The sequence below is a fragment of the Epinephelus fuscoguttatus genome, linkage group LG8, assembly GCF_011397635.1.
Source record: "Epinephelus fuscoguttatus linkage group LG8, E.fuscoguttatus.final_Chr_v1".
Lineage (NCBI taxonomy): Eukaryota > Metazoa > Chordata > Actinopteri > Perciformes > Serranidae > Epinephelus > Epinephelus fuscoguttatus.
The window spans coordinates 32,412,440-32,440,016 of record NC_064759.1 but is presented as its reverse complement, the minus strand read 5'-3'; the positions used below and the strand labels follow the sequence as shown (position 1 = coordinate 32,440,016).

General features: G+C 42.1%; 1 long non-coding RNA gene across 1 annotated transcript; it reads right to left on the bottom strand.

The window, feature by feature from the left end:
- LOC125893485 (uncharacterized) lies at nucleotides 1-27,192 on the bottom strand. Its single transcript, XR_007449894.1, has 3 exons — nucleotides 27,109-27,192; nucleotides 26,549-26,638; nucleotides 1-69 (listed from the first exon to the last, which is right to left on the bottom strand). It is a non-coding gene; the product is annotated as an uncharacterized LOC125893485 (long non-coding RNA).
- Between the last annotated feature and the right edge of the window lie 385 nt (nucleotides 27,193-27,577).

Below are 27,577 nucleotides of genomic sequence, written 5' to 3'. Positions count from 1 at the left end.
CTCGTCCATCTTCCACCCGCCGACCGCCGTGATTGCATCTTTAGTGTTACTACCCAAGCGACAGCTCTGCTGCAAAAGCAACATAAAGTCAGCCATTAAAAAAAAGTGTATTTATTATTTCTGAGACACAAGGAGACAGCAAAGAGGATTGCCTCTTCCATTGGCCATGTAAGGGTACAGTGATGGAGATGATGGTAAAATCAACAGTTTATCAGCAGTCTGCGGCAGAGATGTAGCAGAAGGGAGGTCTACCTACATCTGAGTTTATTCATATCTTTGTTTAGCGATTAAATTGTATTCACATTTTTCTGTCTGGCATAAAATACATAATTCTTTATGTCATAATAATTCATTGTTTATCAAAATTATGTGTGGAAGTTAATGGAAAAAAGTCAAAAGTATTACTAGCTATACACAAATTTGTGCATTATGAGAAAAGATTTTTCAGGATTATATGAATGTAATTTTAGGATGCATGATTATCATTTGAAGATAAAAAACAAACAAACCTTGCTTTACATTAAGTGGCAGAGGAAGTACTCAGATAATTTAATTAAATAAAAATAGCAATACCAGGGTATAACAATAAGTAAAAGCACACAACAGCTCCTTTCAGTGTTATTTTATATAGCTTTCTTTGTAAAAGACAAACCTGAAAAAAAGCCTAGTAACTAATCTGCAAAATAAATGTAGTGGAGTAAAAGTATATGGTAGTAAAAATGTGTTTAAGTTACTTTCCAGCACTGCAGTTTAAAAAAAATATGATAGTTTTACTTGGAAATTTGTATGTGAAGGCCTTGTAAATGTGCAGCGCTAAACAGTATTGCAAAATGTATTCATGGAATATAAGTGCCATGCGAGCATAGGTGCAGATCAATAAATACAGAATGCAACACACAGTTAATGTCTCGTGTTATCCATAACTGCTCAACAAGACATTTTCTGTGTTATAATGCAGGGCCCCTGTTTCCACGGAACAATAGTTCAGTGCTCTTAAGCCCCACAATGTGTGTTTTTCTCTCTCTAAAATTGACTGTATTTGTGTTGTCTTGTTTGGTGCTGGGGGCGTAAAGGGCTCTAAAGTCAACGGGTGTCGTGCTACTTCCACCAGGCAGCCACCCGTCTCTGAAGCCAACATGCGTCACACTTATTGACGGAGGAAGTTCCACGTGTTTCTGCAGACAGCCCCTGTCCGCCTGCGCTTCCCCTTCGCTGTGCTGAGATCCATCCCTACAGAACGAGGTCAAGCCTGCATAATGACCCTAACGAGTCAAGATTCGCTGGATTAGATTATTTCAAACAGTTTGCAGAGCTACCGTTTTGACAACAAATATCCCCAAGCCAGAGAGTGATGGTCATTCCCTGGCTGCTTCTGACATTGCAAAAACAATGTGTTGATTTGGATTTCACGTTCAGCCGCTCGTCGCGTCCGCCTGGCTTATGCGGAGAGATATGTCATTCCGGGGGTTAGGCTAATTTCAGCCAGGCCATTTTAGATGATGTCAGTGGGCGCGGGAGAAAATGGAGCTGACCTCTCATGCCCCATGCTGCTATGCCGCGTTAGACTTGCCGCTCACCAAATTTGGTAAATCTGCCGCGTTTATTTCCCCCCAATGTCCACTTCATTACGGCACGTCTCAGACATCGGGTGCACCGTCCCATGACAGATCGCCGGCCTCCTTTCTTCCTCCACCAGCAGAGCAACACACTCCTGCTCTTTTAATGCAAAGTGATGGGAGGCAATGTGAGCGTTTGGTTCAAAAATAAAATACATTGCTTCCTCTGTCAGTCTCCTCTTCAGGAAGCATTTGGCGAAAACGTTGTCGTAATCTGCCTTGTCTTTGGCTGTAATTATCAACCCTATAGTATAACCAGGCCTCTGCCTCTCTCTTCTTACATTGTGTCTCTTTTGTGTTTCGCTTTTCTCATCTGTTTTTTTGTTCCCCTTTCTGTCTTTTGATTCCAGCGGATTGAAGAAGAACAGGCCTGATTGTCTCGCCTGAGGTAAGATTTCATAGGTTTACATATCAAAGTCTATAAATAGATAAGAGCTTTTGAAAGGGAAAGTGAGCAGGGAGGAAAGTGTGTGTGTGCGTGTGTGCATGTGTTGATTTGTGCCTGCGAGTTTGTTTGTATGTCTCTATGTGTATGCGTGTGTGTGTGTGTGTGTGTGTGTGAATGTGTGCGTGTGTCTGTGGAAAGACAGAGAGGCTTTCCCACTTGCATACACAGCGAAAAGAGCCTCCACCAAAACAAAAGGGATTATGGCGTTTCAAGGGTGTTGTGTTTGCTGTGTTTATTCACATAGCTCATGGGGCTGCGCAGGACCGGCAATGAATGTCAATGTCAGGGAGCGAAAACGCTGCAACACAAGATAAATATGATGAACAATAAACACAGATTAAGGCTGAATATGTCACGCTACATCATACGCAGATCCCAAGTCTCATGACATTAAGTAACCCTTGAAAGTGTTGACATGATCATGTTAAAAAACGATGATGGCTGCTCGCCTCGAGTGCACTGCCACAGACGAGACGTTATTTATATGGATAGTTCGGAAAACTCAGGTGTCACACCTGCTTAATCCAGTCCAGGAAGTAACAGTGGTAGTGTAAGAGGGAGTGGACCATATTAGCGCTGATCATGGCCTGGAGGAGAGCAGAGATGAATGCATCAAGAACTGTAGTTGACGGAGGTGCTTTGAATAAACTAATTAGGCTGTAGAGTGTGTATTGTGAAGCAGGTGCAGACTGTATTGCAGGTGCAGCAATACTCACTATTAATGCGCGGGAAGTACAATATCTACGTAATCAAAATGATGCCTCAGCAAACACACTCTTACCTGTTTTTTTTCCCCCTTCATTTTTCCATGAAGGGGGAAAAAAAAAGTTGGGCAGGGAGCGGCGTCTGCAAGATAAAGCCTAATGTGCGCAATATTGCAACGTGTTAGTTAACAACTGTAGCCTTAACTTTAAGTTAACCGATTGCTTTTGCTCTCCCCCCTTTTTTTGTATTTCCACATCTAATTACACTTTCATTCATCAATGTTGATTAATAGGTCCTGTGGCACGCCTGCCTCATTTTACTCTCAATTAAGCTGGTTGATGCATGTTCTCATCAAGCAAGATGCATTGGCCTGGTTTACTTGAGGCGCTATTAGTGGACACTGTAATTAGTATCCCAGCACATAGAACTTCCCCCACCTCCTGAGCCCCTCTCCCCAAGCTGCCATCCCTGGCCTCTTTTAATGCCTTCCAAATAATGAAGATAACAGAATAGATGAGGGACGAGCAGTCCGGCCCACGTTAATCATCTTCCTCTCTGCAGTTTTTTTTTTCCTTTCTCTTTTTTTCTTTTTAGCAGAAGAATTATGGCTTGTAAAATCACCAAACTCCCAGTGTCTTGACAGACCTCTTTTGTGTGCCAACCACTCCAGCTCCTCCCCGCATTTTCCTTATCAGTGGAGAGATATATGTCTTTATCACATTTCACACTCAAAAGGGAACAGCCAGCCTGATATATTTGCCAGTTGCTAAATGTGGGGCTTTATCGAAAATATCAGTCTAAGTTGTGCACATTAGCCCTCATGCTCTTTGAGAAGCCACTTTAAAAGAGGCCTGATTACACGCTTGTTGCTGTCGTGATACCAGCTTCAGCGCTGGAGCCCCGTTTTTCTCGCTCAGCCAGCTTTCCCAGAGCGCCTCTCTGCCTCTGATTCCCTGAACTTCAAGAGATTTCTCTGAGGAGGGCTCTGAGGGGCCTCAGCAAAGAGCCCGGCTGGGCAGACAGAGACTAAAGGATGGGTGAAAGATGGAAAGAGATGGAGAAAGATGGAGAGAGAGGCGGCGCGGGTAATAAAGCCAAGAGAAGCAGCGCGGCTACACTGCTGCCGTGCGGCTGCTCTTTGTGCTTTAGACGCTGCGGTGGTGGCCACGTCTCGTCCCCATGTCTGTGCAGACGGCTCCCATGGGCCCCCGCGCCGAGCTTGTAAGAGCTAATTGGGCCTGTTAGGGTCAGCAATTAGCCGGCTGCTATTGAAGGATCGTGACAGCCAAGCCTTTCAAAGCCCCGTCATTCTTTTAGGGCAGAGAGAGAAAGAGCAGAACATAACATGGACAAGGCTGACGCTCAGACAACCAACAGACAAGCAGCAGAGGAAGATAAACCAACAGGATATCCCACAATGCCGTGTGCTGAGGGTGAGGGGGGAAGGGACAGTATGAGGCAACATGGCTCTTATTGACTTCAGTCAGAACCGAGAGGTCTGATGCAACTCTCTCCTGCTACAAATAATGCATCATCGAGCACTTTTCTCTTCCTGTACAAAATGAATAAAGTTTGGAACTGAAATTCTCTTTTTAGTTTGATGTGCTGCAGTTTGACTCGCCGCTGCTGCGGGCGTTGCGTTGGTTTGGTGTCTGACTGCTGCTGTAGTTACTCAACTACTGATTTCATTGTTTGCTTCATTGTGTGATGTCGTGGAGGTTACTTGATGTAGGTTCTGCAAGGACAGGGTCTTAAACGAGAAAATGAACACTACACTTTGATTCTCTTCAAAACACAGACACTTTCTGCTTTTATTTTTATTTTTCTGTTCTTTGAGGTCAGTTTCCTGTTTACCAACACTGGTGGTGGAATGTAACTAAGTACTTTTACTCTAGTATTGTACTTAAGTAGAAATTGAAGATGCTTGTACTTTACTTGAGTATTTTGCCCTAGTGTTACTTTATTCTTTAACTTTACTCCGCTACAATTATTTGGCAGCTTTAGATTTAGATTCTCGCACACAAAACATATGCAAATGTACAAGTAGAGCTGAGAAATATTCATCACTTGACAGAAAAGTAAAAGAAGTTCTTTAAGATAATCATTAAATGGGGGTGCCCACTGGTTCACCTGGCCTGCATGTCATCTCCTCCCTCTCACACTCAACATGTCCTATTCAATAAATGCAAAAGGCCACAAAATTAATCTTTAAAAAAATCATTAAATCATATTTTTTCATGTAAAAATGGAAATAAAAAAAATTTTAAAATAAAATGTAACACCAAACTTTTACATGTATGAGTAATATTAATCTAATGTTGCAATGTGTAATATTAAAACAGTCACAGGGGACATTTTTGCATTAAGTACTTTTACATTTAATATTGATTGAAATCATATACTTTAACATTTTCAATTCAGGACTGTTACTTGTAACAGGGCATTTTTACAGTATGGTATTCACTTAAAGGCTCTGAATACTTCCTCCACCCATCACCAACACTGTTGGTAGCACTACATTTTTGTTGTGGTTGAGCATAGTGGTTCACATGTTGGCTGGTAATGTGTCCAAGCAATGTTTTTAGGTTTCTGCATAATTTTAGCAATAATGTTGGCTGCCAGTTGATAGCACAGTAACGTGTTATCTTTCTTAAATTAATATTGGAATGAAGTTTATTTGAAAAAAAAAAAAACGCTCTTGCTACTGTTTTTAGATTTAATAATTCAAACGTAAGCTGTTTTAAAGCAAATGTTGCACTTGGATGTTAAAACTAAGGACACTGAAGAGAAAAGAAAATGGTCTGTTTGTGATTTTTTGAAGGTGAGACAGGATACGGGAGAATAATCCACACCAGCATTTAAACACCTGTAACCACCAGCGCAGGTGGACGCGGCTCTCGCATGTTAGCGACAGGCGGTAAACTGCCCGACAATCACTGCAGCCATGCAGACACTGATGAGGCTCCCTAATGAATATGACAGGGGGTCATTAGCAGATTTGGCCTCTCACAACCACAGCTGTCTCTGATTGTAAGGCCTTCCGGTTTGTGTGTGTTTGTGTGGGTGTGTCTGAGGGAGCATCTGCTGCAGGGTTACAACCTCAGCAGCCAGAACATACAAGTCAAGGAGGTTTTAGTTTCTTTGTTTTCTTTATCTTAAAGGACGAAACACATAATTCAACATTCCTGTAAATGTGGTGGTACAGACAGAGAAGAACATGACATGGAAATTACATTAAAACTGACATGCAGAAGAGAAATCATGCAGAGCAAGCCATTGCACAAAATGTCCGGCCCAATATATTGATAAATCATTGGCAAATGTTATCTTAATAATCATAAAAAACTAATTGCCATTATCATTACAACCAGTTCTAGTATTACACTGTACTGCAGTTCTACAGTTACTTCCATATGTGTTAAAAATGGACAACTAGAATGTATCATGAGTGTTAAAGTGTCAATCATTTATGCCGCGCTGAATGTGTAATTTATTGAGACAGTGGCCACTTTCATGTATTGCATGTTCATATAGTGCACCCTATAGCCTTTCTTGCCTCTGATAAATAATACAGAATATAGGGCGACTGAAAATGAGTTTTCAAATTTTAAATATTTTTCCATGGGGGTCGGGGATGGGGCTGGAGGAGGGGGCCACAAACTTGAGTTCATGGCTGCAGCCTTGGTGCAGAACATCAGGAAGCAGCAATCACAGCACTCATAACGTTTACTGTGAACAAGCCAATAATATTCATCTTGATAGATCTTAATAGAGATTTTGAAAATTTGTTAAAAGTATGTCAATCCTCAGTTCTGACTGTAAAATCATTCAAGGTTCGATTCATAAGGCAAACTGAGAATCATCAGTCAAAAACGTATGTGTTTTACGCACCATTATTAAGGTGCTTTTCCAGCTTTTGATTGACATTGGGTTGATAATTAGCAATACTTAAACTGTAATCCAGCTTTCAGTTAATAAAATAAATAAATCTAATAATAAAAGAATAATTGCACTTAAATCAATTGTTCCAGTCCAGGACTGAGCTGCAATAAACATGTCATCAATCTGCATTACATCAAGCATATTGGAGGTCATATTGAGCACAACACTGAAGAGGTACATATCTGATTTTTAATAAGAGTCCAATAAAGTCATGCTAATGAATCAGGCTAACCCTCTGAAGAATAACATTAGAATAATGTCATTTCATAAAAGCAATAAGCCACTCAATGCAGTGCTTCACAGTGATTTTAGAACAGCTCAGAGGCTTTAACTGTGCTCCGCGTCATTCCTAACAGCGCCTCTTAGCTGCTCTAAATTCACCGTAAAGCACTGCCTCTCATCGCTTATAGCTTACATCAAATAGGACCTTTTACCACAAATAGCAAACGAGGAGCAATACAGAGTGGTAGGTATATAAAAGGCAGCAAGATTACAGTATATTTGTCTCATGAGTGGCCCTCAACTTGTGCCTGTGTTTCCCTTTATATTGTGAGCAAGTTCAAAGGTTTATGAGAACGCATGTTTTGGTTAAAGGGAGAAGGATGAAAATGTATGGTTTCAGCCTGAAGTTGCCATAGCAACATGGCCATTGTTTGCTTTATGTGTTTCATTTTATTTTATCATTGAGTGAAGAGGAGAAGTTACTTTCTGTGTGTGTGTGTGTGTGTGTGTGTGTGTGTGTGTGTGTGTGTGTGTGTGTTGTGTGTGTGTGACAGGTGGGGACTTGTTGTGCTGTGAGAGAGTGATGGGTTAGGCAAGATGACAGGCTGGCACAGGGGGCAAGCAGGACGGCGACTGAACATGCTCGGATCTGGGGAGAGGTGTCAGTCCTGCAGCCAGTCAAGCAGAAACACACAGGAACACTTAGGAAAAGGTGATTCAAAGAGGAAACAAACAGAAGCTCCACTATAGATATTTCTGAGACCTGAAGCGAGTGAATAAAGGCGGAGAAGGTGTTTTCTTATTCCGCAGAACAACAAAATCATATGTATCGCTTGCATTTGGGTCTAATTATCTTGATACGTGATGGTTGATGAATCTAACATAATGTGATGCCCAAAGTCGCCAGATTTAGATTATAACGTTTGATCTTTGGCCTCCCATTTTAATGACAAAAACAAGATTGAATTTTCTCTGACTGAGGCCACGGTCTTGTTAAATGTGATTTCCATCCACGAGGAGTAAAAAAGAAGACATACCAGCTGTTCAAATTCATAGGTGATGAATCGTGCTGCAGGCTTCCAGCCATCATTTTTCAAAAAAAAAAAGTCCTCACGGTCACAGTCCATTTTTTACATAAAACAGCATGAGGGGTTTTTAAAGAGAGATGCTCCACTTGTAGTCTCTCTTAGTCATGGCTAAAGAGCGATTTTGCTTCAGCTTCATCGTTTACGTGGAGGCAAGGGGGGAAATTAATCAAAGCTGAAGAGTGATTTTTTTTTCACGCAGCTCGCTCGGAGAATAAACATCAATAAACATTACTTAATACCCTACAACACAACCCCGCAGGGTCCCATTTAATTTCACTGGTGGAGAACGCCTAAAGTGCTACTGTTTTACACCAAATTACATACTCTGAAAGTTTGAAGAGGCAGCTAGTTTTCCCACCCTTGAGAAAGAAATTAAATTAGCTCAAATAAAACTGTGGGGAGAAAAAAAGGCGTACAGTAAATGCAGCTATTTGTCCCTAAAAGTCCGGTCTGACACCTACATTGTTGTTAGGTAGTCTGAAACATTGTATTTTTTTTTAGAAGAGTCCAAGTTAGCACGGAAATGAATAACAAAATTATCTGTCATACAAAACTCTCTTTCACTTTTTTCTTACTTTACCAGCAGCTGCTCAGAGTTCACATCACTTTGAGTTGTCGCGTACGCCGGCTGCACGGTGACACCCATCACAACATTTCACATTGTACTTTTCACAACATAGTTTTTTAAGGAACCACTTCGGCTATAGATTAATTACAGTGCAATTACGTGATGCCTCGCTGATGTGATCTCTGCGTTTGAAAATAAGCCATAGAAATGAGTGACACTGAGATGCGAGGCGCTCTGCTGCCCTGCAACGTCTATATTTTGTAGGATGTGCTCGCACACTCACACTTTCATTATAAACCAAGTGGTCGAAGGTTAGCGAACGAGTGTCATTCACTGTCAGCGCGTCAGGCACTCGTGTGGGCCCTTCATGCAACATGTCAGTTTAGAAACAGGCATTTTGCAGGTACTTTGTCAAACAGCAGGTGATGTTGATGCTGCGTGTTTAACACAGTTTGACCTTGTGTCAAACATGAGAGGACTTCATCATATTCCATCATGTTTCTCAAAGAAGTTCTGAAGAGGTCTGCAGTTTTGTGGTGTTTTCTCATCGGGTTTGATCATCAAACACAGACTTCCTGATTTCCCTCATTCTGGTGAAAACTGTCAATCACAGCTGTCACAAGCCACTTGCTGATTCATCATCGCACGTCTGTTTCTCTTTCATCATTTATTGCTCTTAGTAGATTGAAAGCTGCCTTGATGTCTTAGGAATAAGAAATAATTTTGTTCATTTTTCATCTTGTTATAGTGAGTGATAAGAAGGTCCCATGTCAGCCACATTTAGGACCAGTCTTCCCTTTAAATTGACTAGACAAATAAAAGTCTCCGGTTTAATATCATACAAGGTGAGGAATCGCAAAGGAAGAAGTGGCTGGTGGTCATCAACATGGCTCATGTAAACACCCATGGGAATGTCAACCATAACAGACCCTGGTCACCAAAGTAAGATTTCAACATGTGAGCACAGTAAACAAATCTCATACTAATAAGTCACATAGTATTGCTTTAATAGTGATACCTTAAGCCCACGTGTTTGGTTTTGCAATTTGGCAATGATATAGACCCAGGCCTGGCCAGTTTCAAGTACTTTACTCATACTTGTACTAATTAAATTATTTACGAGCTGGCACAAAGGTAGCTGTGTCATGTAAGGCAACCTAAGGCATGATTCAAGGCCTTATCAGGGCAACTTTTCTCCGATATCTTGCCTTAGATCACCAAAAAGGGCTTCAAAATAATCAAACGCCACGTTGGCTTCTATATTCTTTAATCAAAGTGTAACTCAAGGTTGTGAATTTAACTCAAAACTCAAGATTCTGAATTGTACAGACCACAGAATGTACACCCCTTTTCCCTAACACAAGATGGCAGCAATATCGTGATGTTAGGTTGACTTCGGTCATTAGCTTGCTAACGCCAAATGGCAAATCCACCATAAACCTTCCGAATTCTTGCCTGACTTCTCTTGAGATTCCCTACTGCATTCCAATCTCCTGCATATGGCAGCATCATGACTAGCCAACAGTGATTTGTGCTTCTTTTTTGGCATGATGCAAACGTTTGTTGTAGTTCCAGATTATAAGGTAAAGGAGATTTCAAAATGTTGGATTCCAAAGTAAAACTGCAGAGTATTTATTTAACATCAGTTACAGTGCCCCCGTGACTCTGAGCCCGGCCCCCCCTGTGGTCCCCCCCGCCAAAAAGTCAGAGGGGTAACGCAGAACACGGATCTAAATCGTCTCAACAGGTTGCCGGTCGGACCACTTAAAGAGGCACACCCACTGGATCATGCAAAATACACCACACAAGGAAGAAAAGGGCACGAGTTTTCCAGTGTTTAAATACAGTGTTTCCCATACATTGACTAATTTGCCCCACCATAGTCTCCAAAAATCGGCCAGATATAAAATGCCTCCGGTAAAATGAACGTCACTCTGTAGCGCGCCGGCTGGAGCGCCCACTGAGAATTCTCTGGCTCCCCCTCCCTCCCCCTCACCCTCCCTGGTCTCACCACAGATGTCGCTCTCCTAACGTGAGCTTGAGTTGATAGGGAGGACACATTTCTAAATGGAATACTGAGGAATACTGACATCCACTTCGTGAGGCATTCTTGAAAACACCTGCACGGCGACACACAGTACGATTGAAGCAAGCTCTGAAAACTTTCTCTTCCCCATTTGGCTCATGATAGTTACATGTCACATCATGTTCATGGAGCAGTGTAAAATACGGTCCGGAGTTTTAATGGGTATTTTGAAAATCGACCTGTTAGTTTCATCTTTTCTGCGCCTGACTTCCTGTTTGACTCATTTGGTCTGTGCAAACTGATGTGCGTCCATCAGAAATAGACCCGTCGCGTATTTGTAGCAGAGTGGAGCGCCAAGCCAAGCCGCTTCGAGGCCACGGCTGGAGGAGCAGCTTACATTGACTTGAACGACTGCTATTAGCTCCGGCACCCGCGCTCCAGCTGGATCACGTATGCCACGGATCCAGTGGGTTGCCATAGATGGGCCAGTCCCAGAGGCATTCAACTACCAGAGGACTTTTGATATCTTCTTTTCGAAGCCGCATAAAATTAAATGCTCTGATTCAGAGTGCCATACTTGCAAATCGTGAGGGAGGAAAGTAGTAATTTGTGTCTGTTTGTGTGTAATTAATTTGAGTCTTACCTTTTGTTTTCTTTTCGTATTGCGTATTTTGTATTGTTTTGCGTATCTGTGACTGTTTGTGAGTGAGAGAGTTTTAAAAGAATATTTTGTCTGCATGATTTAAAATTATAAAATAGCCCTCCAGAGGCAGATCAGTACGTCAGTGATTTTTCTTTTGAATACTGAAATGTTTAACCACTAATCCTTAGCCGTATTTTAAGTGTAACCCTTCACCATAACATACCACTAGTGTTTTTATCAGTAAAAATAGAACATTTATCACACATAAAAAGCACAAAGATGTTGAAATCTAGGCATATTCTGCCATCATAACTTGGCTCTCAGAATTCACCAGATTGATGTCTTTAAATCAAATATATACAAAATTTTCACCCGGGGGAGCATGCCCCCAGACCCCCCTACAGGGTTTGGAAAAAAAAAAATACATATACATATATATATATATATATATATGTATGTATGTATCTTATTGTTCAGACTAAGATATTTGACCCTACTTGTATGTGCTCCTGTATCAAAAGGACTGGCCCTAGCTTGGCCCCCCCATTGAAACGGGCCTAGAACCGCCACTGGTAGCTGGGGAGAGGGACTTGTGGGGCCTGCTGCCCCCGTGACCTGGCCCCAGATAAGCAGATGAAAGTGGATGGATGATTAAAAATAAAGATTAAACAAAGTGAAATCTTTTAAAAGAACAAAGAGAACAAACGATGCAAAGGCTGCCTTCCTGTACCCTTTTTGGGGCAAGTTAGGAGGGCATTGGAGGAATGATGGGACACACATAAACAAACACAAAAACTGCTCTTGTAGTTGTGGGATTTTATTTTTGAAGAGGTAAAACTCCAGCAGCACCTGTAATATGCAGAAAAACGTTATTTTTTTATCATTTGCAGTGTAGAACAACCCTAAATTTGTTCTGCATTGTAAAACTGTTGCTGGAGTTTTACCTCGTCTGACTTTTTCCCCTTCTCCATGCACCTTGGAGGTAGGTGAAGTCGTGCCAAAAATCCCTACTGTGCTTCTATAATTGACAATAATTTGATATGACTCCATCATACCAGGCAGATAATAAATAATTCTGTATCTTGTCAGTCTCCAGAAATGTTATCGATATGAGCGGGTCACAGTTTCAGCTGCAAATGATATCAGCTGTAGAGACTTTGCCAGAGTCCCTGCAGAGTTCCTCAAAGTTTAGTCCCCAAAAAGCCTCATTATAACAGTAGACAGGGTTGGGTTTGTGTACCGACTAACATGCCGGACTTCCAAGGACACAAACACTGTGCAATACGATTAAAATAAATGGTCAACTAATGCCAGAACGTATCCCTGCTGTGGTAACACACTTTCATTGTAAAATAACAGAGGGAACGATAGCAGAGCGTTCTGATCCAGATTTACTAATGAGCTGCAGGGACCTGTATCGAATTACAGAAGGCTAGATCGTGGACACCTGATTGGTGTGTTTTTTGGAAGATGAACACCTGTCGTCCCTGGCCGTACATCCCTCCGTCCATTGCTTCTCAGAAGCCCCGGAGGGAGGAAGGGCAGCGTGATGAACGAGCGGCACTGGCGAACACCCAAGGCAGTGATATCTGATCCGCCTCCCACATCCCAGCACAGGCAGAAGGACAATGAAAAAAGAAAGGAAGAAAAAAAAAGGCAAAATATGTCACATCCCAATCCTCAAAACAGGGACAGAGTGTAAGAGATGAGAGCTGTGTTTCCTGTTACCCCCACTCCTCCCCCTCCTCCTCCCCCTCCCTCTATTTTGATTTAAGAGCGGAGCCACTTTAATAGAGATATGAGGGGCTGAGAGAAAATAACAAGGCCTACCAAGAGATTAAGCCTTTAGCCACATGGCTGTTGGTGGAGGAGATACTCGATGATCACATCCAGTAAAACACATCTCAAAAGTTTACATGATCCTGTAGCTGTATGTCAGTACACAGTCAATCTATATTTTGCTTTGGGAGCTGAGGATCAGCCGTACAGATTGAGCTGGTTACGCTAAGAATGGCACTGCACTAAGAAAATAACTCCGTAAGTGCTCCATTTTGTAATATATTGCACATACATATTTCTCCGTATCGTCTTTCAAAATCGGGACAGACAACTATGTAGGTGTTTTAGATAGATTTTTCCCCACAAACAAAAAAGTCTGAAAATATCAGAGTAAATGTCTTCATACAGCAGAGGCCACACCAAGTAAGTCAGACACAGAAATATTAGTGTCAGTAAGTGAGTGGTGTTGCTCTGCGTTGCGTGTGTTTACAGAAAATGTCCTTCAAACTGGATCTCAGCAGCTGTGTCAGCAAGCATCCTGCCTGCAGAGGGGTCTTTGATCAACACGCTGAGTCCCTACAAGCTGCTCTGCTGCTGACCCTGACCTCCGACCCCTGTAAAGCCAAAGGAACACACAGTGTGCCTGTAGGGATCTGTGAGGTATTACATGATTTGACTTTTGTTTTTTACTTATGGTTTTTAATTATTAAAAATAAGCTTTAGAGTGCTGAAGCTGAACCAGGACTACACATTACTGCTATGGTGCGCATGTTAATTGTTGCTCAGTGTCACAGGCATGCAACAGAAACAATGACAACAATGGTGCACTATGGTTTGTTTACACTTTGTCAACACTGCTTGGTCAAAAGACGACTTCAAACTTAAATGACACCACTTCCCGGATGAACAGTGTCGGTCTGCTGCACCCACTGTTGTTTGATCCACAAGCAGCAACAGTTTTGGGTCAGGCCAGTCAAACCAGCAGAACGTGGGGCAATTTTGAGAGTGGGATTGTTGTCATGAGGAGTGGAAGGAAAACTTGCATCGTTAACTGAGTTCATCGGTCCATATATCGAAGGGGAAGCAATAGTGACAAGATCTCATCATTTTGAAGAGGTAGCCTGTGCACCTCACTGTCTTTGCATCGTGAGGAGACTGCAGAAAAGAGGGAGACATTTTATAAAGTGTTGGTTATGTGGACAGATTTTTATTTTTTAAACAAGAGGGGGATCCTTTTTTTTTTTTTTTTTTTTTAAATATCTGTATACATGTATACAGGGCCTAAGATGGTTAATCCAGGCTACTGTTTGAAGGAACGGCAACAAGATCAATTGCAAAGTACATGTATGGTATAATGGCAAAATTTGCACCAACATTTGTTCAGTGACAGGCTAAATATAAGAATTTACATCATGAATAAATCTGCTTTCATGTTATTTGTCTCCTTCTACTGATGTTGTGTGAACGCTTTTGCCCCCAGGCCTTGCATGTTTGCTGGAAGGCCGCAACATGCTGCAGGAAATGCTGCAGGCGGCACTGGAGCGCAAACTGCTGCATGCAACAGCAAGACAAACACGCACAAACAGACACATTAACAAGACAGAGTATGTGTTAACAAATACGAACCCATGATTCCTACACCAAATACTCTTAGTACCTGCCTGACATGCACCCTGTAAAGTTCTTGTACCTGCATCTTGCCAGTACAGCCAGCTCTCAAACGCAAACATTCCCTCACAGGCTTTGAGTTGAGATTATTTTGTCACACAGTTCTATTAGAGCTTGGTGGTTCAGAGATTTGCTCAAGGACACACTGCTCATTTGTCTAATTGTGGCTTTGAACCTGAGACCTCCCAGTCACAAGACTGCCTCTCCACTGACTCACCACGTCTAGAGATGCATACATATTTTCAAAAAGCATGATTTAATTTGTGCCTTATCGTCACATCACCTTTAGATAAATGAATAGATTGGTCACTTGTAATCATCTCAGTGTCACTGACTCCTCCACCACCACCAAAAAAAAAAAAGAGATAGTCTTTAAAGAAAACTGATAAGCTTAACATTCACTGCACATTGCATTTCATTTCCTCCTCTGCGGGGATAGAATATCAAACAAAAAAACATGAAATGTGTTTTAAATCACTGGAGGACGGTGACATGATTGTTCCCAGCGCACACACACCCACACGCACACTGACAGCACTTCCCTTTTCTTTTTCCCCTCCCTTGTACGTAATCTGCAGAACAATCACACAGCAGCCACACATCACAGTGACAGAGATGCACCTCCTCTCTACCTCTCAGTATCGATCTCCCATCCAATCTAAATGACCCTGTTAACCATTCCCTTAGCCCACCCCACCTCTCCTCTTTACTACCCCTCACCGCTTTGAGCCCTACTTAGCGGCAGCACTAACCCCCCCCCCCCCCCCCCCGACACACACACACACCCACACAACCCACCCACCCACCCACCTTACTCCTCTTAGTTTAAAATGGCCCGGTGTGAAATAACTCACATCACTACAAGAGGGATGAGGTCATTAGAACATGTGACGCCCTCTTGAAACAGCAAGCATGATTGAAAAATCAATTTTGATGCCTGTTTTTTTCCCCTCCTCTCCACTCTGCTCTCCTCTCATGCTGTCTGTGTTTGCATTTCTTTTAGTAATGCTCTCAATAACACATTTGCGCCATGGAAACACTGAATCAAAAGACATAAAACTATTAGAGCAACACTTCTTGTACTTCAAAATGCCTTTATCTCAGCGTACCTCTCTGGCTTTTTTATCTTCCTGCTCTGATTCCGGGTTTGAATATGCAGGAAGAATAAAATTTTTCCAAAGCAGAAGTTGAGGGTGGGCTCTGGAGTACAAACTAGGCTGTCACACTGGAATGATGTTGTGCTAATATGTTATCATATACATAACATAGCCCCTCGCTCAGCGATATTTCAATCTAGCTCATTACTCGGAGCCTCTCGATAGGACTGTGGTCTTTTGGGAGTGCAGCAGTGGCTTTGAGTGATTTCTTGAGTTTTTTGATCTTTTTAGCAGATCGCTCCAGGTTAGTTCTTCCGCTCACCTCGCATCTCCCATCCATTAAACCGGAGTCATTTTGAAGCATGTTCTTATTAAACGGCTCCTGTGTTCTTTTGGTTGAATATTTTCACGTTAGAGACGCAAGGACGGGGCCTGCCCACGGCGAGAGAGAGAGACGGAGAGAGAGACGGAGAGAGACGTCAGTGTTTTTTTTTTTTCCTTTTTTCCTTTACCAGCCGTCAACCTTGTTGGGTTCAGTGTAACTTTCATTAGAGAAGGAGATTTAGTGCACTTGAAAAGACAGATGAAAGAGTTAGAGGCTAATTATCAGGAAATTGAAAAAAGATAGATGTACTGCAGCGACTACAATTAGTGAAGCACAGAATATCAAAGACTTATCAAGAGCAAGCGAAAAGGCTGCCTTGAAGAGCGAGCACAATTAAGGCATCTGCAGCCCATGTGAAATGAGAGAGAAGAGGAGGAATAAAAATATGCCGGCTTGAATAGAAGTCCTTTTTTCAACATTTCAGGGATGGTGGGGTGGGGTGCGTGTGGGGGGGGGGCTTTAGCGAGCCGGCAGATGACATTAAATCACCCTGTTAGATGAGCTTCACTCGCTGTGAGTTCTCCTCTTCCTCGCTTGCCCTTCTTCCATCCTCACTTCCCCTTTGCCTCTTTACATTCATGGTGCCTTTTCCACCCTGTGCCCCCCCCCCCACACACACACACACACATGCACAGACACACACACACTCACTTCCCCTGGATGGAGGGGATGGTGGGGTGATGTCTAGCCTCTGCTCTGACGGGACTCTCCTGCATGCTTCATTGCCTCACAAATTTGCACTGATCGACAGTCGCAGGTCACACATGCTCACAAATAGGTCATTTTGGGGCTGTGAGTGTGGGTGTGTGTGGGTGGATGTGTGTCCGCCCACTCTGCGACAAAACATTTTGTCACTGGCCAGCAACGCTGTGCACACTAACACTGAAATTCAGATAAATGACTGAATCACACTTCAAACAATAATGTGGTGATAAGGGGTCATTTTGGGGCTTTGATTTGTCTGTGTATGTACACTTTCTGCATCACATTAAAAAGTTATAGTAGAATTTGAATAAAAGTCCATATGAAACAGTAGCAGGGAGGCTGCCAAATTATTTTTTTGGTAACTTATTTGGAGTTTTATTACATTTTTTTTTTTTGGTCCAAAAATTTGACTTTGTATGGAAATACATGTTAACATGAATCCAACATATTATCACCAAAGATAACTTGGCCTTTTCGTAAAAATCAGAAAAAGCAAAACAAAACATTTAGTTTACAGTTACCCAAGAATCCTTGTGAAATCACGTTAGCTAGCTAACGCTACATCACAGTGCAGCACCTGTCCATATAGCGAGGCGAACTTGTTAGCTAACACACTGGTCTATTAGCTGTATTATTATTCCAAGTGTACAACATTCTCGTGAGCCATGTTTACACATGGCACTTTAGGCCGCCCTACATGTTATTGTAGACCCAGTTATATATGCAACTCAGTTTTATATGATATATTTAGTACGACATCTCTCCTTAAGTTAAGGGGTTCTTAGCCTGAACAATGCTAAAGAACTCTGCATTAATCTATTAGTTTATCAAAGGGGAAATAATGGGCAATTATTTTTATATTTAATTAATTGTTTAATGCTTTTTTTCAGACAAAAATGGTAAACAAAAGAGTTCTCAAAAGTAAAGATATGCTGCTTTTCTTTGTCATTCAGTATGTCATTGTAAACTAAGTATTTTTTGTTTTAAGTTTTTGAGTTTTTTTAAGTTACACTTTTGACAGTTGGTCAAACAAAACAAGATATTTTAAGATGTCACTTTGGGGCACTCTTGGACACTGGAAATGAGCATTTCATATATCATATTTTCACTTTTTTTGGACATTTCAATCAACTATTGAAAAAAAATCAGCAGATTAATCAGTAATGAAAATAGTTGTCATTTGTTGCCTTAGTCTCAGTCAAATTTCTCTAATTGAGAAAGAAATGTACACAAATACCCCAAATAGGGACAGAGTGTGTACATGTACAGTATATATGTTTTCATTCCCTGTTTGACATGTTAAAATCATCACCCCATTCTAAATGTTTGACGTGGATTAAATCCCCATAGGAAAAAAGTAGTAAGGTCACACACAGGTTATTTTACAGTCTGTGTCTGTGTGTGAATGAGTGAGTACTCTCTATGTCTTTCAAACAACAAAATGCAATAATGTCAAATCGTTTTACTGCATAAAACAACAAAGTCGCTTTTTATTGAAAGAAAAGGGAAATGAGTAGTATTTCAGTAATGACTGACATTAGGGGCATCTCACTTTGCAGCCAGTCCATGATTGGGACTCCTCAATATGTGAGAGATGCTTCGGGGTCTGTGCTCTTTCCAGACAGGCTTTTACATAAACTGCATGGCAGAGGCCTCGCCAAATCTACCATCTGTTGGATCTCTCTCTCTCTTCCTCCCATCTCTTCTCCCTCTCTTCTCTCTCGTCTGTCTGTTTTTTTTTCTCCTTTATTACAAATACGGATCAAAAAACGCAGCCATTCTCAGACTGTTTACAAAACAAGAGCTTTTGCTGGTTAGAACAGAGAGCTCAGTTAAGGCGAGTCGTCACGTTTTTTTTTTCTTCCTTTCTTTCTTTCTTTCTTTTTTTTTCTGCGGAGCATTTGTTACCAGAGATCTTTAGGGATACTGCAGTCTTTAGTCAGAGGACCTGCTTTTCTTGCCATTAGTAGAATGATATAAAACATGACAAAACAGCGTCTCTGTGAAGCCGGGTGTTAGACGGGTCTATTCTCTCCGGGACTGATATGTAGGGCAAGAGAGGAACAGCAGGAGGAGGAGAGAAAAAAAAAGGGGATGGGCCTCAGCTGGGAGCTAGGGGGCGCACTAGCACATGCACACTATAACGTGGACATGCACTGGCTCTAACACACTCACACTTGAGGTCCCTATTGGCATGGTGATCCATCTGAACAGTATTGCCAAAGCAAAAAATGCAAAATGAGCCTTCATGAATTTTCTTATGCAAATTGCAAAATCACTGATATCTAATAAAATCATACAGAGCAAATCTTTCAGCACATATCAATAGCCACAGTGTGTGTTTTTATGTCTGCGAGCGAGAGCACACTCTGTCTCGCATTCACACTCGCACATACTGAGAGATGAGATGAGATATTGGGAGGTGGTGGTGTCTCTTTGACTGTTGTGCCTCAGGCTCTAGCACATGGGATGGGGGGTAAAACAAATGCTAATGTCTCTCAGCCAACTAGCACACATGTCTAGCAGGGAGGGGGAGAGAAAGAAAAAGAGAGCTAGATTGGCATCTGTCTGTTAGCATTGAAATCGACAGTACAGCGGAGTGCTGTTTTACAGGCTCATTGTTTCACTTGCCCCTACAAGCCTCCCAAACATGAGGTGCCAGGAAATTAATTACTCTCTTTGGGAAATTTCTCTTTTTGTCAGTTTCACGTTGAATACTTTGTATCGTATCAATTGCAAAAACATGAAAAGCGTGTGTGTGTGTGTGTGTGTGTGTGTGTGTGTGTGTGTGTGATATTGGCAGGTTTTTTAGCTCTCTGCAAACTGACAAAATTCGGGATACTTTAAGTGCTGAGTGATGAGACACACTTGCAGCTGCCATTGTTTTTCAGTCTGAAAGAGTCAGGAGAACAACAGCGATCGGTAAATATCAGTGAGTGACAGCAGAATCCTTTTGGCTCAAAAGGAGGATTTTGAATTAGGATTTATTTTTAAGGGTTAGCATCTGCGAATGCCTTTGCATGCATGCACTCATGCACACGTTAATGTCTTCTGTGTGTGTGTGTGTGTGTGTGTGTGTGTGTGTAGACAAACCCAGAGCCACTATCTGCTGTCTCCTCATTCATTCCCACCACCTGATCTCCATCTGAATTGACAGCTGTAATGCTGACTCTTTTCATCCGTGCTACAGTTGAAAACAGCCAATAACAGCGAGCACGGAGCACGGCACTGCAGCACACTGATGTACGCGTGAGTGTGTGTGTCATTCACTCGCCGCAGACAGTGTTACAACTCACCCTGTATTTTTAACTCATCTCTACCAGAACTGTAATCTTGCCCATTGAACCTTCAAATTGTTGGATGTTACCTCAAAGGGAATTGGAGAAGAAAAACATTACCTATTGCCTATCGTCACCTCTCCTACCTCTGTCAAACCTGTGTTTGCTTCTCAGCCACCCTTTTATTCTACCTGCTACTTTATCCTGGTTATTTTTTTTCTCTCTCTCTTTTTTCTGAATGGGTGCACCCTCTTGTTCAATCTTTCAAGATTTTATTGGACTCCTGTGTGCAACATTGCCAAAGCGAAAATGTCAGTTTTCCCACACTGACAGGCATGTTTACACACTGAAATCACAATGGAATGATTAATAATTTAATTTGAAGTCATGCATTAATAGTATCTATAACAACACAGGACTGCAAAATTCAAATGCCAGCGAAGGCATAGCAACAATTTGGAGTTTGTGTCACTTGTTCTGTTTCTGTATTCCGTATTTATGTTGCATTACATCTCTGTTTGCTTCCCGTCTTCTCTCTCATACTTCACCCCCCGCTGCTTCTCTCTCTGTTTTGTTTTCCCTCTCTGTCCCTGTGTCTCTCACTCTTTTCTCTGGTTACAGGATTATAGAGCCGAGGGTCGGAGTCGGTGTGCGCTGGACTATGAGGCAGAGATTAGCCTCCAAAGTTCCTGCCCAGCACAGTTCATAAAAGGAGGAGGTGGAGGTGGTGTGCGGGGCAGAGGTAGGGGATGGGGATGGAGGGGGGGATTAGTCTGAGAGACTGAACTGAAACTCTGTAAGCAGACCCCTCTGCCTCCGACACCTATCCCACCCCCTTCCAGCAAAAGAATGGTACAGCCCTGTGTGTGTGCGTGTGTGTGTGTGTGTGTGTGTGTGTGTGAGTGTGTGTGTGTGCGAGTTTGTAGCTCTGCCCTGTCAGGCTTTTGGTAGGGTCCGGCCCAGGAGGAATGCTAACTCACAGAGCTAGCGCCTGTCACGGCTTCTCCGCTCTCAACCTGCACACATACACACAGAGGTAACACGCACACACACGTAACCACACACACATTTTGCTTGTCACGGCTCCTCCACACCGGGCTGGTAATTAAACTCCCACTGATTTATTGAGTGACACCAACAAATCCCAACCCAGCTTTTTTATGACAACCATACCTCCTCAGGCAACAGTCGCCATCTTTTTTTTCTCTCTTTGTATATATTTTTTTATGCTGTCTTTGTATGAGGCTTGGGGGCAGGGAATACTCCTACCATTTCTCTTGAAAACATAAAATACAAGAGCAAGAGTTCATGCACACATGTAAAAAAGATGTCGAACTAAAAGCACTATTTGTAACACACTGCTCTGCCCTTGCCTCCTGCCCCTCAGCCTTAAGTCACAAGATTGAAATGTGCATCTCTATGTTATAAATGAAGCCTATTATGAAGCGTGGCATGCCCGGGCACCCCGCCCCCCAACTTGTATTGTAAAAACTATAATTAGCCATTCCCTGTGACAGGAAGCCTTGCGGGTGTCTGACTGACCACTCATGATGTCACTGTGGGATGCTTCACCTTTCTAATTACAGCAGAGTGACGGATTGACAGGCTACTCTAAGCAACCTCCACCAACACAAGACTGAGAAAGCCAATGAGTGTCAGAGTCTTTTGCCTCTGACGTGAGGCCTTCATCGCCAAACCACAAGCAAGACTCATGTTTGTCGACAGGCGCTATCATTTACCCTTCCCCAGTCAGGCAGCATTAGCAGGAGCAGAGGGAGATGAGGGACTGTCAGTGTATCTGATTCCTCTGTAGGGGCTCTGGGATGATGCTTGGGTGGGTGCACGGGTGGGATAAGATCCTCAGATCCTTTGGCAGCTGCCAATCAAGCAGCTCTCTGAAGTGCAATCAATATCATCAGGCTCCCAGTCAGAAGAAAGCACGTCTTAGTTTATTCAGGGAGATTTACATCAGGAAATATGAACTAAAATGTCAAAACGTATCAATCATTCACACACCTCTTCTATTCTATCTTTTATTTGATGTGTGCTTGTCACCAGAAAAAGTACAGCACAAAGTGTGTTGCAAAAAGTTTCACTGTGGGAGAGCTGACTGGCGATTAGGTAGGTGGATGGGTGGGGCGGCAGGCGCCCAGACTGCGGGACTAAAGGTGTGTCACAGGGGTGGGGGAAGGGGCGGGGTGGCGGCGGATTTGCACTGACAGCTCGACACATGGAGGGGTTGCCAGTTCCCTCCTGACAGAGAGAGCGGCATACTAAATGCCTACCTGAGGTGCTACAGATGGAGGAGTCAAAGACAGAGGATCCTTTACAAGGCATTTTGGAAGGCACCATTAATATTTCATCAAAACTGCGTTTACACACGCAAACAAACAAAAAAGGAAGTGTGTCGCCTTAATCCGCCCTGCAGTCGCTCACTCACACACACATATCTGCTCTGTTCTATACTTCTGATCCCTCTTCACTCACTCTTCTTTTCTCTTTACTGTTTCACCCACAAGCCCTCGCCCTGCACTACATTTTGTTCTCTCACATTTTGTTTTACTCATTGAGCAAAGAGACCACATTTTATGTTGTTATCCCAAATGCTTAGTTGCTGCATTTCATGCAGTCTAATTGGACATTTTAAAAGCCAACTTGCATACATTTTGCATAGCATTAGCTTTAGTATTAGTGAAGAATTTTGCTTGAGTATTTCACTTTTTTACTGTAATTTTACCCATGAATTTTTCCTTGAGGCTGCACTTATCAATATTTTTAGATAATACATAATATTATGGGTCATGTGACTATATGCAGGGTGAAAGGTGCCACTCATATTGATAAACCCTCAAAAAATTACTCAGGTTTCCCTCAGCTACACAAAAGATTTTAGCATCTTTCAGCTCATTGTTTTACGGCCTACAACTTTATCTCTTTGATTCACTATCAGCGCTTTCATTAACCTTGTTCCAAGTTGCAATAGAAAGCTATTTTTCCTTGGCAACAACAGACAAAGCTAGCTTCCTTTGATGCTAGCTGATGAAAAGAGTGGAGCATTTAGCAGCTAAAAAGCCAGGTATTTTCCTCTGCGGTTGGTGGAGAACAAACCAGAGGTAAAAGGAGATTGAATATTACTTACATTTGCCAGGTGGATAGACACACAACTCAAAATGAATGCCAGTGTTCCTCTGATGCTGGACATTTAAATAGGTTAACTATTTTTAACATTAGGTGATTTTTACAATATGTAATGTTGCGTTTGCAGCAAGCAGGAAAGCAAAGTGCCAAAAACTGCAGTTCTTCAAATGGCCACTTGAGGCTGACTCCAAATATGAGTCTCCATAGACACTCATGTTAAAAGTCCCAACTTTACAGCTGAAATAAACATGTATACTGTTTTGGTCTCTATCTAAATTTTTTTTATTCAACTGTATGGGGCATGAATTTTTATATGACTCACTTGTTTACATTTTATTATGGCCTAAAGTTATGCATATTCAAGGGCGGGGCTGCTTGGGTGACAGCCTGTTTGGGAGGCATTGCTACAGTCAGATCCAGAGTCAGATCTGCCCCTCAACCCAAGATTGCGACAGCCAAAATGCTAAACTTGAGGCTTCAAAACAAGAGTCCAGAAACCAGTGGGTGACTTCACGGTAACTCTTGTCTATTCTTTCATACGCTATGGTTTGCAGGTTGTTGCACTGCCCCCCTAGAGGCAAAAACATCAATTAATGCAGGTTTATGTAACTTTAAATAGAAAAAAATATTATACAACTGTCATATATAAATCTCATATACTCCACATGTCTGGCTTGTAGCCTACTAAATATGCATTGATATAAAGTTGCATGTACTATCTCATAAAATAAATAAAACCCTGAAAAATGTTGCTGATTTAATATACCATGAAATCCAAAGAAAAACATTTGTTGCCATGCATTTTAATGTATTTAAATAAAATCCACAACACAAAATCGGATGCAAATTCAATCAGCCTTTTGACCCTTCACTGCATTAACTGCAGAACATAAAGAAATTCTCCCTCTCTGATCACTGAGTGCTTCACTCATGCAATGTGTGGCACTCTTGGATTGTTGGCCGATGTGATCTGAAGCCATCAAAGGTATTTATGGAAGCTGTCAGTAACCAGAGAAATCAAGAGAGCAGCGGGGTGGCGCTGCATTGGCATGTTAACTAAAGGCGTGGACTGTTTAGATTACAGATTTCGGGGGTGGTTGGAAATCTGTATTGTATGCTCAGTCACAGTAAAATCTAATGTAAATATCACAATGGTATGAAAAACAACCACTTTAATCCACTTAATCCAAACACAGAGTGGCCTAACTTGACTTTACAGTATTTGCACAGTGCAGAGTAACACAGTTCCCTTGCACGTTACAGAAATCTTCATATACAGCATACAGGAAATTAAAGGCACATATGAGAAGATTTATGCCAACACACACACTGTCTCTCTCCCTCTCTCTCTCTCTCTCTCTCTCTCTCTCTCACACACACACACACACACACACACACACACACACACACACTCTTGCAGACACACATGGCAACGGTGGTAGATCAACATGTGACGGTGAGAGATAGCAGCAGCTTGCCGTCTTTGCCGGGAGCAGCCATTAAATAAACATGTCAAGTTGTGTGCGTTTTAATGATGATCAGCCGAGCCCGGTTTCCCTGTGAAGCGCCAGCCAAAAAGGATCGACACAGTGCAACTCCCCAGACCTCCTCTCTCTCTGTCTCTCTCTCTCTGTTTCTGCCTCTCATCGACACTTCCCTCACGTTGACAGAGATGGAAAGAAAGAAAGAACAAGAGGCAGGCCCTTTTGAATCAGGTTTGGGGGTGAGGGGGGACTGTTTGTATGATGATTTTTCATGTGAAAAGAAAGAAAAACATCAGTCAAGTGTAGGCTTTTGTGAGGGTTTTAACACAGCTCTATCCCCGGTAGTGTGTGTGGTAGTTAGTTCTGAGTGCTATGTGTTTGACATGAGAGTGAATAACGGGCCGGCTGGTAAACGCTCTGTTTGTGTGTTTACGGCGTCGCGCGCCCTTAGGTGAGGCTGCTCTCTCTCTCTCCTTCTTACTTCCGTCTCGGCTTTGAAGAGCAGGGGCTCGGCGTCGGATTAAAGTTTGTTTGTTTTACGTTTAGCGAGCGAGAGCTGCCATTTCTCTCCTCCTTTCTCCTCATCTTCTCCCACTCGCCTTATGAACACACACACTCTCACACACATACACACAGTAAATCTCGCAAACACACCCTCTCTCTCTCACACACACACACACACACACACACACCTCAGATCAGAAGTAGTGTGGAGTGCTGAGGCTGCATATGTAAATGCTGAGAGATTGTCAAGTGTCTGGGTGTGCATACATCAGGGTAATCAAGCCAGCGCTGATGGGGAGAGCTCGCTCCAGGAGCAGATCCGCAGTACTGGCAGTCACACAGCCGTCACTGAACTGCTGCCAATAATGGGTTTGAGAGGTGCTGGAGGAGGGGGTAGAGAGCATGTGTGTGTGTACGTGTGTGTATGTGTGTTTACTCGCACACAAACATGCCCATCTGCAATCTTTATTTTGTATGGCATGTGTGCATGCATGTATGTTAATGTGACACCTCTATGATAGAAAAGCTGATTGAGAGTGTGAAGGTGAAGCCAATCTGCCCACAGAGGCGTTGGAGTTGCAGTTGGAGTGCTGCTGAGTTACAATCTGATAGAAAAATGCCCGTGGATAAACTGGCCTAGCTTCACCTTCCTTTGCAAAGCTACTGTGTCCAATGCAATAATAAGCTTTTACCTCCTATCCAACCTCATCCAATCATACTCTACTGTTTTTGGGTCTTTGTCCCACCACTCGTAGCCTGAGTCAGTCTATCCTGCCACACTATTGAATACCATATGCCATTCTACTCTATAATACTATACTGGGCCTGTCATGTCAAGTTTACTGTGTAGCCCAATATCATAGTAACAAAACATCTCAAGAACAATTATTTTAAGTTTATAGTACAATTACTCAAGCACTGTAATTCAGAACATATTTTGTTGGGGGTATTTATATTACAGTATATTGACTAATGTGATAGCATTAGATAGTTACTACATGAATTTTTTGCAAATTAAAGATTTTACATCCAACATATATGATCAGTTTATAACATATGCTTGAAATTACTGATGCTTTAAACGAGCTAGTGCATTACCAACAGCGTTGGGCAAGTCAGAAGTCACTTAAAAAAATGTAATCAATACTCATCACACATTACTAGCTGAAAGAGTAATTAAATAACTTTACTAATTACTCAATAACAAAAGTTATTGGTTACTTGAATCATGAAACATCATTAAAGTACTTACCATGGATTGTATCTGGAGTTATGGCTTTTGGCTGTCGCCATCTTGGAACTTTGGAGCCAGAAGTGACCAGATGTAGACAAGAGGGTGGAGCTGTGGAGGAATAAGAGGTGGACTGTGGTAACACCTTGCAGACAGTCCCCTTTGTATTTCCATGAATGTTGAAGTTAACTATAGAGACCAAAACTGCCTTTTGTAGCAGGCTGCAAACATGTTTATTTCTGCTGTGAAGTTGAGTATTTTATGGGGTTTCGCATGGGTGTACTGTCTTTCTCTCTTCTCGTTACTGAGCAAGAGCACTACTGGTAATTGTGTCAACATCTTCTTCAGATTACGACTCTAAATGTAATATAATAAAAACATGAATGACAGATTATGGCAATGGTCTCACTTAAACTAGCCTAACATTTACAGTGCAAAGTAACAGTTAATTTGTCACGACAGCGCACACGGGATTTTCTCATGATGTTCTCGCTAACGTCACAATATGGTGTTAAATGGCGTAAAGTTAACAAATATCTAAATATATGTAACGGTAAGTGTCAAATTAACAATATACATACAGATGATTCCATGAAAGATGTAAGATGAAAGCAGATGTAAATGGATTGTGGGAAAGTCCATCAGCATGTCATCTCAATTATTACTTCCTGTTTATTTATTTCAACTTCAGGTCATCTGACACCTGAAACTAATAGCAGAATTCACCACTAGGTGGCAGAAAAACAATTAGTGTTATAGCTGTAACAGAGGATCGTCAGGCTTTTTCAGCCCTGGATGTTACTGCTTCTTCGTTACCCAGCAAAGTTCCAACAGTGCCTTCAAACAATGCTTGCTAAACAAACAAGCTTCACAACATTTACACCTAACAGTTAATAAGTATGAATATTTAGTAACAACGTGTCTACATCTAAATAAAATTTAGTTTGTGCAGTGCAACCATATTTTAATTTAGTCCACTGTCAGAACTAGGGTGAGTTTGAAACTATGAACAGCTGGTACAACCATCTCCAGAGTGCTTTCTCCACTGCT